Here is a 12,493-nt window from a genome sequence, read left to right as displayed (position 1 = left end):
AAGGGATTTTTGGTGTGTCTTCTGGGATCAGTTCCAGGAAGGTCTGTTTCTGAAGTGTAAACAGTCTCATCTAGACCAAGCATGAGCACTGATGCTTTTCCCAGTCCCTGGATGCAGGACACTGTCAGTGGGCCTTGGAATCCAGCAGCTCTGGACCTCACCACTTCCTCCAGGAAGCCTTCCCTGACCTAAGGGGCAGGTCCACCCTGGAGCCATGTTCTGTCGTGGCTGGAGCCCGGCCCCCCTCAGGCTCAGCCAGCTTCCCCCAGATCTTTGTCAACCCTTCATTCGATTGAGCCGCCTACACCAGCCCAGAGAAGACAAGGAGAGCATGTATGACCCTTGTCCCCTGGAGTGGGAGTCAGCCTAGTTTAGGGGACCAGCCCGAGTTCCTGAAAGCTGCAAGAGAGTGAGAGGACAGCGTACTGAGTCTCCTACCGGAGCCTGAGGGTATGGGCTTGGGGTGGGCCCCTTGCCCCTGAGATGGAGGCCTTTCCAGGCCTGCTGGCTCACGCTGAGACTCTGTCTCTGACTGTTCCTTCCAGGAAAGCCTCCTTCCTCACCCCTCCCTCTGATTTGAGGGCTCCGTTTCCCTGCTCCTTCCTTGCCACAGAGCATGGTCCAGGAGCCTGGGCCTCTCCCTGGCTCCGCAGCCGGCGGGCTGGACAGACTGCTTTCCGCCCCAGCCGCTTTGTGACCATTTGTACTTAGAGGTCATGCCAGGCCGTGGCAAAAGCACTGTGTACCGTATTTATTTATTCCGTTAGCTGAAAAAAACAAGACTCAAGATTTCTCCCTCCCTCCCCTGCCTCCTGCGTAGTGCAGCATGACGCTCTGTCCTGTGATCCGTCTGTCCGTCTGACTTCCTGTGATGTTGTGACCTGTTCTTTGTCCTTCTTGGCTAATAAAAGAATCCAGCAGCACAGCCCTTGGTCCAGGTTCATTCCCAGAGACGCCGGCCGTGGGCTGAGCGGGCAGCTATCTCAAGGTCTCCTTACTGCTTGTCCAGTGCTGTGGCCGGTGGAGGAGGGGGGAAGGCTGGCCTCATGGCTCTCTCCATGACCCTTTCCAATCTGTGGCTGTTGTGCCACTGTGGAGTGGTCGTGGAGAACAGAGGAACTGGGATGGGGGGCTTCCATCTTCTGTGGGCTGCTTAGACCACAGCACAGGCAGCAGGCCCAGGGGCAGCAGGGGGTAACCAGGGTAGCTTGGGATGATGGGTCTGTGAAGTGAAGAGAGGCGGGGGATTCCATGGAAACAGCAAGTGAGCCAGGACCAAAGGAGGATGACAGGAAGGCACGTTTGGACCTAAAGCCTGAGCTGTTCTCCAGTGGGACAGGTGGCCTCTGGAGGCAGTGAGCTCATTGTCCTCAGAGATAAACAAGCAGAGAATGAAGAAGGGATTTCTGCTCTGGGTGGCCGGATGGATTAGAGATTTATGAAGGTGCTTTCTACTCAGGGTGAACAGGGTGTGTGTGTGCGTGTGTGTGTGTGTATGTGGGTGATTATAGCCTATAAGTCTATATGTACGTATGAGAACCTGTGCCATGAGTTCCTAAGTGTCTGTGTGTGTGCGTGTGTGCGTGCGCGTGTGTGTGTGTGTCTGTGCATTTCTGCTGCATTTCAAGCAAAGGATGACAGGCCAGCTTCCCTACTCAGACTTCACTGCCCTTTCCTGGGGTTCCAGAGTGTCTGCACAGGGCCCCTGAGCCAGAAGGAGTAGTGTGATCTCGGGGCTGGGGTTTGGGGGTGGTGAGAGTCCCCTCTGGAGATTTCCTAGTAGAACCCCAGGGGGCCCTAATAGTGTGAAGGAGCTGCCTGCTGTGCTTCTGAGGGGCAGGTGCCTCAGGCCACAGGGACCCTGGGAGGGCCCTGATCTCCCCACTTCCCTGGATGGTGCCCCCAGGGGATGCATTCCTCTCTCCTCAGTGTGGCTGAGGATTAGTGCCTCCGGGGGTGGGGGGGGGGAGCACCCCCCTTCACCTTGCCTTCCCACCTCCCTAGGCTGGCAGATCAAATGTCTGCCCAAATCTCCCACTGCTTCCTCCCAATCTACCTGTGCCTCCTCCATACTTTGGCCCCACAGAACATACATTCCTGGGTGTAGAAGGTGACCAGTAATCCTATAGCTTGAATCCCTCAACTACCCAACACCTGCCGATCATCGGTTCTAATGCCTGTGCCTGTGTGGGGGGCCAGGGACATGGAAAACATGCTCTCAAGACACTTACAACACAGGGTGATCTGGGGTTCAAAAAATAGCTCTGGGAGTACAGAAGGTTTCCCAGGTCAGCCTGTGGAGGCCAGGATGCCCCCTTGGGAGAAAGACTTTCGAGCTGTGCTTCAAAAGAGAGCAGGGCAAGAGTGCAGGGGATCCCAGGAGAGGCAGGGCACACATAGGGCTGCAAGACTGAGTGGCTGGGAGAGCCCCTGAACCTGGAGGAGCAGGGGGACTGTCTGGGTGGGGCTTGAGGATGGTGCATGGGGTAGTCAGGGGCTGAGAATGGAAAGAGAACCTTGGAGCTTGGACTCCAGCCCAAGGGCCATGGAGGGCATTGAAGGTTATTTCCAATGCGGGAGTAGGGTGGTCAGACTGCATTTTAGTAATACCCCCACTGCCATCTTTTGTAGTGTGCTGGTTCATGAAGAGGCTGGGAGACCAGAGGGGAGGTGCTGGTCATGTCCCTGTAAGAGGAGGGTGGCTTCCCTTGGACTGGGAGGAGAGTTCAGGGGAGAAAGGGTTGGATTGATGAGAAATTTAGGAAGTAGAATTACTGTGGTGACTATAGGCCATGGAAGGGTCAAGGGCGCTCCTGAGTCTCTGGTTTGGCCACGTGGTAGATGGAGACCCTTGGGCTGGGGCGTGTGTGAACAAATGAGCCTGAGCCCCCGACTGGCTTTGTTTGTGGCAGTTGAAGGGCCTTTCTGTAATTTACTTATTCAAGGGAAGTTGTTGGAGTTTACAAGACTGGGGCTCAGGAGGGGGGTCTGCTCTGCTGACCTTGATTTGAATTTATTTAACAAATGCCGCATAGCACTTTCCCTGGGCCTGGAACTTCACAAACGTTCAGTCCCCCATTCCTCACACAACTCTATGTGGTAAGTACTATTATCTCCATTTTATAGATGAGGACCCTGAGGCACAAAGAGGTTCGATGCTCGCCCATGACCACGCAACTAGTAATAAGTGAGCCAAGGTGTGACCCCAGCTGACCTCAGAATCCACACTCTTAACCTTGGTAGTTGTCAACAGAGACATGGCAGATGAAGCCTTGTCATGACATGAGATCACACGGAGTGTGACGGGACCTCAGGAAAATGCAACGAAGAGAAGAAGGTTCTCTTATGGAGCTGGGATAAGCTACTCTCAGCTTGCTGTTTACTAAGGCAGATGACTGCCTCGCTCTGGTCCTCAGTATTCTCTTCTGTTGAATGGAACAGTTAATTATGTCCAGTCTGCTTCCTGGAGGCTCAGATGAGGTAAAGAGGAGGAAGCCTTGAGGGGGCCGAGGGGCTGAGTGCTTGGCATGCTGTCCGTGTGGAAACAGCCAGTGGTGGGTGAGATGAGAAAGGCAGAAGGGGGAGTCCCTGAAGTTTCCCCCAAATCTTACATTTCTTGGGCATTGGCCCCAGTGTTTTTTGAATCCCTCAGGGGCCTAGGGGACAGAGAACCTTCTGAGAGGTCGTGAGGGATTGGACCCTTTTGGGGCCAGTAGGGCTAGGTCTGCCCCTCCCCCCCTCTTTCCCACAGAGCTGCTGGGCCTGGAGCGCCACCCCCTCCACGCCCAATCTCTCATTCTCCTCTCCCTTCTGGGAAAGCCGATTAGAAGGTGGCCTCCTGCCCGCCCCCCTGACAAGTTTGTCTGAACTTCCAACAAAGGCCCTCTGAGGGCTGTGGAGGGAGGGCCAGGGCAGCCCCTGGAACCTGACACCACTAGCCCGGGATCACCCCAGCAGCCCAGGAGGCAGCCCCACAGCTTTGCCCACCCTATGGCAGTCTGGAATGTCTCTGGGAGGTTCTGGCTCCACTAAGGCCTGGGGGCTGGGCTGGGGGATATGTTCACCTGGGAGCCCCTCACAGCAGGAAAGGCAGCCCAGGCCAGGGCCCAGGAGGGAAGGCGGGGCTATGCACACATTCATGTGCACACTCCTATACACTCACAATTACAGACGCACCTTTTCTTTTTCTTTTTTTTTTTTTTTAAAGATTTTATTTATTTGACAGAGAGAAATCACAAGTAGGCAGAGAGGCAGGCAGAGAGAGAGGAGGAAGCAGGCTCCCTGCTGAGCAGAAAGCCCGACGTGGGGCTCGAACCCAGGACCTGGGATCATGACCTGAGCCGAAGGCAGCGGCTTAACCCACTGAGCCACCCAGGCGCCCCCAGACGCACCTTTTCTCTCATTCACACATCCCCACATACACATCTTCTCTCATACACACAGGATGTGCTGACTTCCGCACTGGACTCCACAGATTTAGGGTGTCTGTCTCTCCCCTCCACATGGACACACCTCCCACACAAGGCCTCAGACACACAGCCCACAGTCTGGTGCTTGGATGTTCCACACACACTCATCCCACCCCCAGACGTGCATTCTTCTCAGTTTACACTCTAGACAGGCGCCCTGGGATGCACAGAGAGGGGTACCACCTCCCCTCCACGCACAGGCCCCCCCCCAGCCCCATGGTCCCCCCGGAAGACTCCGTGACTGCTGCCTGGTGCTGTTGAAGACGCCTCGCAAATGCCCACGGAAGAGTGGGTACTTGGCTGGAGCTGTCCTCCGACCTTCCCAGCCCCCGATCCACACGCCCTCCCTCTCAGGGCTGCCTTCATGGACATGTGACCTGTGGTCAAGCCCTTAAGCCCTAGAATGTTCTCATGTTGCCACCTTGAAATCCTTCATTTTTAAGCAAGGGCCCCGCACTTTCCTTTTGCACTAGATTCCACAAATGATATAGCTGGTCTGCCTCTCTCATCGCAATCTCTTACCCGCCCCCCCCTTTTAGATTTATTTATTTTTGAGAGAGAGAGAGAGAGAGTACTGAGGGAGGAGCAGAGGGAGAGAATCTCCAAGCAGACTCCCCACTGAGCACAGAGCACCATGTGGGGCTGGATCTCACCTTGAGATCATGACCTGAGCTGAAATCAAGAGAAAGAGTCATGGGGTGCCTGGGTGGCTCAGTCCTTAAGCATCTGCCTTTGGCTCAGGTCATGATCCCAGGGTCCTGGGATCGAGCCACGCATCGGGCTCCTTGCTCAGAGGGAAGACTACTTCTCCCTCTCATGCTCCCCCTGTTTGTGCTCCCTCTTTCCCTTTGTCCTCTCTTGAATAAATAAATAAAATCTTAAAAAAAGAAAAAAAAAAGACCAAGAGTCAGATGCTTCATCAGCTGAGCCACCCAGGCGCTCCTCACCTGGCGGTTCCTTGGCTTCAGAAACTCTGTCTCCAGAAGGCTCTCAGCTCTTCGTGCCCGCCACTTTCTCTCACTGCCACGGCTGCCCTCTCTGGCCCCAGCCCTCACCAGGCAGCTGAATGTGATGGATGAGGGAACTACTAAGAACATCCTGTACTTCTACGCCTCCTAGTGCGACCTTGGGTCTCAGCGTCTTCATCTGTAAAATGCACTCAGGATAATACCTACTCCAGGGTTCTTGGTGAGGATTAAATCTGTTAAACATCTGTTAAACACTTAGCACCTGTTAAACACTTAGCACCTGCCATTTAGTAATTGCTCAATAAATACTTGTTCTTTATTGCTTTTGCTATACTCAGTGTTGGCAACTTAGACCAACTCATCCCCTTGGCCCTATATATAGTCTAACAGAAAAATCATGATTATTCAAGTAATCACACATTTAGAAAGGTAAAGTAGGGGGGTGAATGAGAAGCACAGACCTCTGACCTCATGAGGCTTAAAGCTAACAGGAGAGGCAATCTGAGATTAGGATCAGGGATCCTTCTGGGGTAGTTGGCAGTTCTGTTAGGGGCCAGGGTCAAAGCTCTGTGTGTAGCTGGGATCAGGGATCAGCCGAGGCCAGCGGCAGGGCTCAGTCTAGAACAAGTCACAGCTCAATTAGAGGTCAGAGTTGGGGCTCAGAATGGAGTCAGGGCTGAGCTAAGTCTGCCTGGGGCCAAGTCAGTTTCATTCCTAGCATTAATTCCCTGTGGGGCCGTTTAATAAACTGTAGGCTTTTCTGAGCCTCTGTTTTACCACTATAAAATGGGGAGATCTCTGCTTACCCCCAGGCTCATGGGAATTGAGTGAGCTAAGAATGGAAATGAAAGACTAAAGCTGCTGTGTGCTGCTCAGGACTGCAAGCCTGGCCCCCCGGGGCTCTCTTCTCCCCGCCAGGCCTGGGAGGCTGAGCGCAGTCCTGGCCTCCATCTCCAGCTGCGGGGAAACCTGCCACCTCAGCCCGGGATCAGTTCCAAGAGGAGTCTGGAGATTTTGCAAAGCCCTTTGAACAACAAAGGCCACAGGAGCGATATTTCCTCCTGGGGACTGACCACCCAGTGGCTCCTTTATCTTGGCAACCCGGCGTGGAGAGCCGTTCTTGGAAAGAGCTTGTGTGGGGCGTGTGCGGGTGCGTGTGAGTGTGAGCGTGTGTGCACAAAGCCGTTCTTTGTTGCCGTCTCCACCTGAGCAGCCCAGCAGCCCTGGCAGCCTGGATCCTTCACAGGTCGCCCCGTCCCTCCCCCCGCTTCCACGCATACATGCTGGGCAGCCAGCGGGGAGAAGACGCTTTGGTTTTTTACTTTAAGATTCTTTCAGAGGAGAGAACTCCCAGAAGACAGGAGCTCCATGACCTCAGGAAGAATCCAAGTCAGGCTGAGGTGGACCCTTGTCAACATGGGACAGACAGAAGGGAGTTTTTGTTCTTTTGGGAGGTACAGGACATCCTCAGACCCAGAGCCCTCTCCCCGGCACACCCAGACCCTCTGGAGGCATCTCGGACAGGAAAGCCTGAAAGACTTTCCTCACTCAGGCTCACCTTTAGTCTGCTCTCTGTAAGCCACCTTGAGAAAGACCGTGTGGCCTCCATCCGCCTCTCCAACTGTGCGATATGGGAAAAGTCCCACTCAGGGTCTTAGTCCTGTTTTTAAGTTAGGCTTGGACTTAAGTCCCTTAGACTGGGCTGGGTAGAAGCGACAGATACACGGGCAGGACCCTGAGGAGCTGGAAGACGAGTCTCTCTGCCTGCCTCCTCATCTCCTTCTTCCCTATTCCAGCCATCAGAATCCTGCTGAACCCCAGGGAATGGACAAGGGTGAGGGTGACAGGTTTCCTGCTGGGGATGGCCTGGAGATTTCTGCTGCAGGTTCTGAGAACAGACGTCTTCAGGGGTCTCTAATTCAATCCCCCTGTGGGCAGGAGTGGTCACCAAAACCCAGCTCCTGGTCACAGATCCGCAGGGCTGGGAAGCTCATTACCAGGTCTGACTTTCATGAAGTTCTTCTTCATACTGGGCTGAAATTGGCTACCTCCTCGTCAGGCCTGGCCTGGGGTGGGGTTGGGGTCTGTGCACATGGAACCTGTTCTGGAGCGTCCAACTAAACCATGTGGTACCTCACACACTCAGGGTGCCCTTTCCCACATGTTTGCTCCTGCTGATTCCTCCTGGGGAAAGCCTATTTGTTATTAAGAACCCATTCACAAGCCACCCTCTCCAGGCAGCCTTGCCTGATTACACCAGGGGAGAGGAAGCCCCTCCCTCTCTTGAGCCCTCTCACAGCCAGATAGAACACCCTGAGTAGGACTTGGCATGGCCCAAAGCCTGGCTCAGAGCCGGTGTTCAACCTAAATACCATTCTTGTCAAAGTGAACTGGAGCAGCGGGGTGAATGACAAGCTCTTGAACCTCAGGAACCTGACCTCTGTCTGCCCTTGCTGTGTGGCCTTGGCAAGCCCTGGCTTTTCGGGGGCCTCTGTGTCCAACCTCACGTAGAGGTTGGAGGGTAGTTTCTACAGGCTGCCCACCTGCCTTGGACAGCCTTGCTTTCTGATGTCTCACCAGGTTCTCTCTCCTGTATGTTTTCACCGCCCCCCCGCCCCCTGGTTTCCTCAACTGTCTATCCAGGGACGGGGAATGTTCTCTCCCTGTACTGGGTGTGCCCAGCTGTAGGTGCAGATGGGGCTTAGAGGTTCTCGTGTGGCAAAGGCCTAGTAGCAGCCCAAGGAAGTGGGTATAAGGGTCTCCAGGGATGGAACCCCAGGGTGAGTGGGCACCCTCTGGCCATGTAGGGTCTCTCCCTTCTCTCACTCACGGCATCTGTAAGTAAGAGATGAGGCTGGGGCTGAGCAGAGCATGGGCACAGCCCCCTGTCTCTCCCTGGGCCCAGGCTTCAGCTCCTACCTCTCCACCTTAAGTCCTGATGTCCAGAGTTTAGGGACCACAGCACAGTCTCTGTGAGGTGGAGGGGAGGCCCCTCAGTTAGCTCATTCTGTTGGGCACTATCTATGGGCCAAATAGGCCCGGCCACTGGGGAGACAGTGCCGAACAAGACAGGCTCTGCTCCAAAGGCACCGGGCGCTAGTGGGGAGACAACCCACACCTAGATAAGTGGTGGGACCAGAACAGGCACAGTGCTGATTGAGGGTTACGAAGAAACTGGAATAGGGAGTGGGGTCAAGGCTCAGTGCATGGGGGTGGGGGTCAGGGCTCAGACAAGGAGACTGATGGAATGACCAGACCAAGAGTGAGGCCAGAATGACCGGACAGACCCATAGCCAGGTGGACGGTGGGTGAGTGAAGAGTTTGGCCCCAGCCTGGAGGCAGGACTAAAGGCTCCTAGGGAAGAGGGGTAGGGAGGGAAGGTGGGAGCCATTAAACTGATGACTCCAGGCCCTAATCCTGTGCCAGGCCTAGGCGGGTAGTTGGGGGGGGGGGCACCCCTGCTGGGGTGTAATTTCACGCTGTAGGGTCTGATGGGGCGTCCTAGGGACTGATCCTTTCTGGATCAGAAAACTCACTTCCCTTTGTCGCATGCAGGGCGATTAACGCCTTAACCCTTTGTGGGCTGGCGTAGGGCTAGTCCTACCCCATTATACCTCCAGCTCCTTGGGATCTAGTCGGAGCCCTTTGCCTCCAGCCCAGAGAAGTCCTGGACCTGGTCGTATTTGCAGGGAGGAAGATGCGGTCACTGAGGAAAGCCAGGGATTGGGTTCCAAAACAATTTGCCTATTTGTCTGTTTCCTTGCACTCAGCTCCCCCAGGCCCTTCCTGTGCCCCCAGAGAAGTGACCCCCCCACCCCTTTGTGCAGTTCACATCCAGTCTCCCTTAGGAGGCCTGGGGTCTAGTGTAATCCACTGGCATAGCCTTCCCACATGTACCGTGATGAGGGGCTCACCACCTCCCAGGGAGCCCCTCCCCCTGGCAATAAGCAATAAAGCCATAACTTCAGAGTCCCATGATGCATCAGTGAGGGATGAGCACTGGGTGCCCCAGGATGCCCAGTCCCCTGAACACTCCCAAGCCATGCTTCCAATAATGTCCCCGGGATCTCTCTGGCTATTTTGTCCCGTGGTGGCATCCCAGTCCAGGCAGGTCATCACAGTTGGCACCGCCCCACCTCACGTTGCCCACCTGCCCCGCCCTTCACTGTTCAAAGACTCTCCAGGAAGTTGTCCTACCTTCTCTGTCCCCTCCCCTTGCTCCTCCCAGTCTAACTTCAGTGTTTCCCCCAGGGCCCCCTGGGGGGGGCAGGGGTGGGGGTAGAAGGGCAGGGACCTGCTGGGCCTCCTCTAAGCTCCCTGGGTCTCTAAAACCCCAGCACCATTAAAAGAAAGCCCCTAAATGTTATTTACACTTCGGAGTCTTAAAAACCATTAACAAAAGCCACTTAATTCAATTATCTTCCCGGCTGGCTCAGTTCTCAGCACTGAGCAAGGGCCTCCCCTTGCCACCTCCTCCCTCTGTCCCCCCCCCCCCCCCACTGTCATTGTGTCGGGCTAATGAGGTAAACTGAAGCGAGCCCTGTCCCCCCTGACAGGTTTATGAGAATTTAATAAAGCGTGGCCGGGACCAAATGAGTTGCCTCAGCCTCGGAGAGCTCATTGTCTTTGGCGTCAGCGTTTTTTGACTAGAGCGTCCCCTCCCCCAGGCCCAGGCTCCTGCCTGGCTTGGCCCTCACTCCTGCCCTCACTGCCTCTCAAGGTGAGCTGGCCACTGGGCTACCACTGGGCCTGGTAGAGGCCAGCACGCGCCTGCAGGGCAAGGTGCTCAGGCTGAACCCCGAGTAGGGCAGAAACTGAACCGGTCCGTGTGTCCTGGGCTCAGGTGTGTGGTCCCTTGAGCACCTCCCAGCCCTCACACACAACAGACCCCAAGAAAGTTCAGGGACCTCTGGGACTTCTACTTCCCAAACCACACCTCCTTTATGCTCTCGGGCGCCTGCCAACCTGAGGCTGAGGCCTGGCTGGTGCCACCTTGAGCATGGTTCACTTTTTCTTTGCCTATTTGGAATGAACAGCCAGAGTGAGCTCCCAGAGTGAAGGGGCTTCACTTCCAGCCTGCCCTCAGTCATGGCCTGGTCCATGGAAGGACACCTTCTCCTTACCTTGTCCCTGAAAGGTAACAAGGGGTAGACAACAAAAGGGACTTGGCCAAGTTTTCTTGGGAGTCAGAAGTACAAATGGAAGAAAATCCCAGCCTTGGTGCCCCCCTAGACACACAAGCAGGCAGGAAGGCCCCACTGGAGCTCCAAGGGTATTGGGAGAAGGCCCAGCTCTCCTTCTTTCTCATGTCCTGGACAGCCTTTCTCTACCTAGCCTCTCAGGGCTCCAATGTCCAGGAGTTTCTGGACCATTCAGAGACCGAGAATTATCTTATCCTCAAAAGTATTTCTAGGAGTTATTTCCTTCTGGGGCTGAAACCTGACTCAGGCTGTGACCTTCATGAAAATTCAGGCTTTGTCCAGGGTCAGGGTTCAATGTATGGATCAGGGTTAGAGTACAGGTTGGGACTAGATTGACTGCTCAGTATGGGGTCAGGGTCAGGATTCAGTCTAACACCAGAATAAAAGCTTAATATTTGTCCATGATCTAGACTCAGTCTGAGCCTTGGTCAGGGTTCAATCTTTGATAAAGATCAAGGTTCAGTCCATGGCCTGAGTCAAAACCCAGTCTAAAACACAGGATCAAGATTCAGTATAGGGACCAGGCAGGCAGGATCAAGGCCCAGAGTATGACCAGATTTAGGTCAGGACTCAGTGTGGAATGGGGTGAAGGCTCAGTCTAGGATCAAGGTGAAGGTTCAATCTATGACCAGACTCAGGACCTACCTGTGACCCCTGGTAAAGGCTGTCTTTGGGGGCACCTGGGTGGCTCAGTGGGTTAAGCCTCTGCCTTCGGCTCAGGTCGTGATCTCAGGGTCCTGGGATCGAGCCCCGAATCGGGCTCTCTGCTCAGCAGTGAGCCTGCTTCTCCCTCTCTCTGCCTGCCTCTCTGCCTGCTTGGATCTCTCTCTCTAAAAAAAAATTAAAAAAAAAAAAAAAAAAGGCTGTCTTTGTCCAGAGTCAGACCTCCCGGTGCAATAGGGTCAGGTTTCCGGTTTGGAGGTGTCGGTAAATTTATGTGACTTAACACCTCCTACCCCTTACATGCCCAGTTCCGTGCTCCCCTTTTTCTTCAGTGCATTGGTCCTCAGAAGGGGAAAAGGCAAAGTTGGGCAGCCTGGCTGGGCTGCGACGTCTCTATCCCCTGTCATGTGCCCAGGGTGCCCTCTGGTGGTGCTGCTTAGCAGTGCCGATTTCCTCAGGCTTAGCCTATCTCTCTGGCCATTTCCTGCTTCTGTGAGCCCATCTATCAATGTCCATCTAGCCAGCTCTATATTCCCGTGTCACCCTCTCTCCCACAAAGAAGCAGAAAACAGGAACTGGCCAGGGGAACTCCCACACATGTAAGGAGATTTTCTCCTTTCTGCCCAGAGCAGGCGTCTTAATAATACTCTATTACTGGAGACCTCTGGTCTCAGCCCTGGGGTAAGATCCACACCTTTTACTCATTTGGTCATTCAGCAAATATCTAATGCATACCTACCTTGGACCAGGTGAGTACTTGGGTGCAGAGCAGAACTGCTAATCTTTTGGAGCTCACATTCCACTCACTTCTCCTGAATCCCCAACTCCTAGGCCACAGACCTCATCGGAAAGGCACCTGTCTCAGCAGAAGGTTGGGTGAGATTCAGAGCTGGGTAATTCAGGTATCCTTCCCTCCCCTAGACCCAGAGGTTTCTAGACTATTCTAGATTCTGAGTTCTCTGTCTTCATCTCTTCTCAGTTGCCTCATCTAGACTCATGGCTTCTCCATCACCCAGATGCCAACGGCTTCTAAATCTGTATCCCCTTTCCAGGACTCAGAGTTGTGCCTCCAGCAACTCCAAGACAGCTCCACTGCGGTAACAGACCTCTCATCTTACCACAGCCCTGGCTCTCCCCCAACCCTCCGCCTAGTTGCTCAAAACAAAATTCTAGAAGTCCCTCCTGGATTTCT

This window comes from Lutra lutra, chromosome 4, assembly GCF_902655055.1.
Source record: "Lutra lutra chromosome 4, mLutLut1.2, whole genome shotgun sequence".
In the NCBI taxonomy this organism is placed as follows: domain Eukaryota; kingdom Metazoa; phylum Chordata; class Mammalia; order Carnivora; family Mustelidae; genus Lutra; species Lutra lutra.
Note: the sequence above shows the minus strand (reverse complement) of the source record.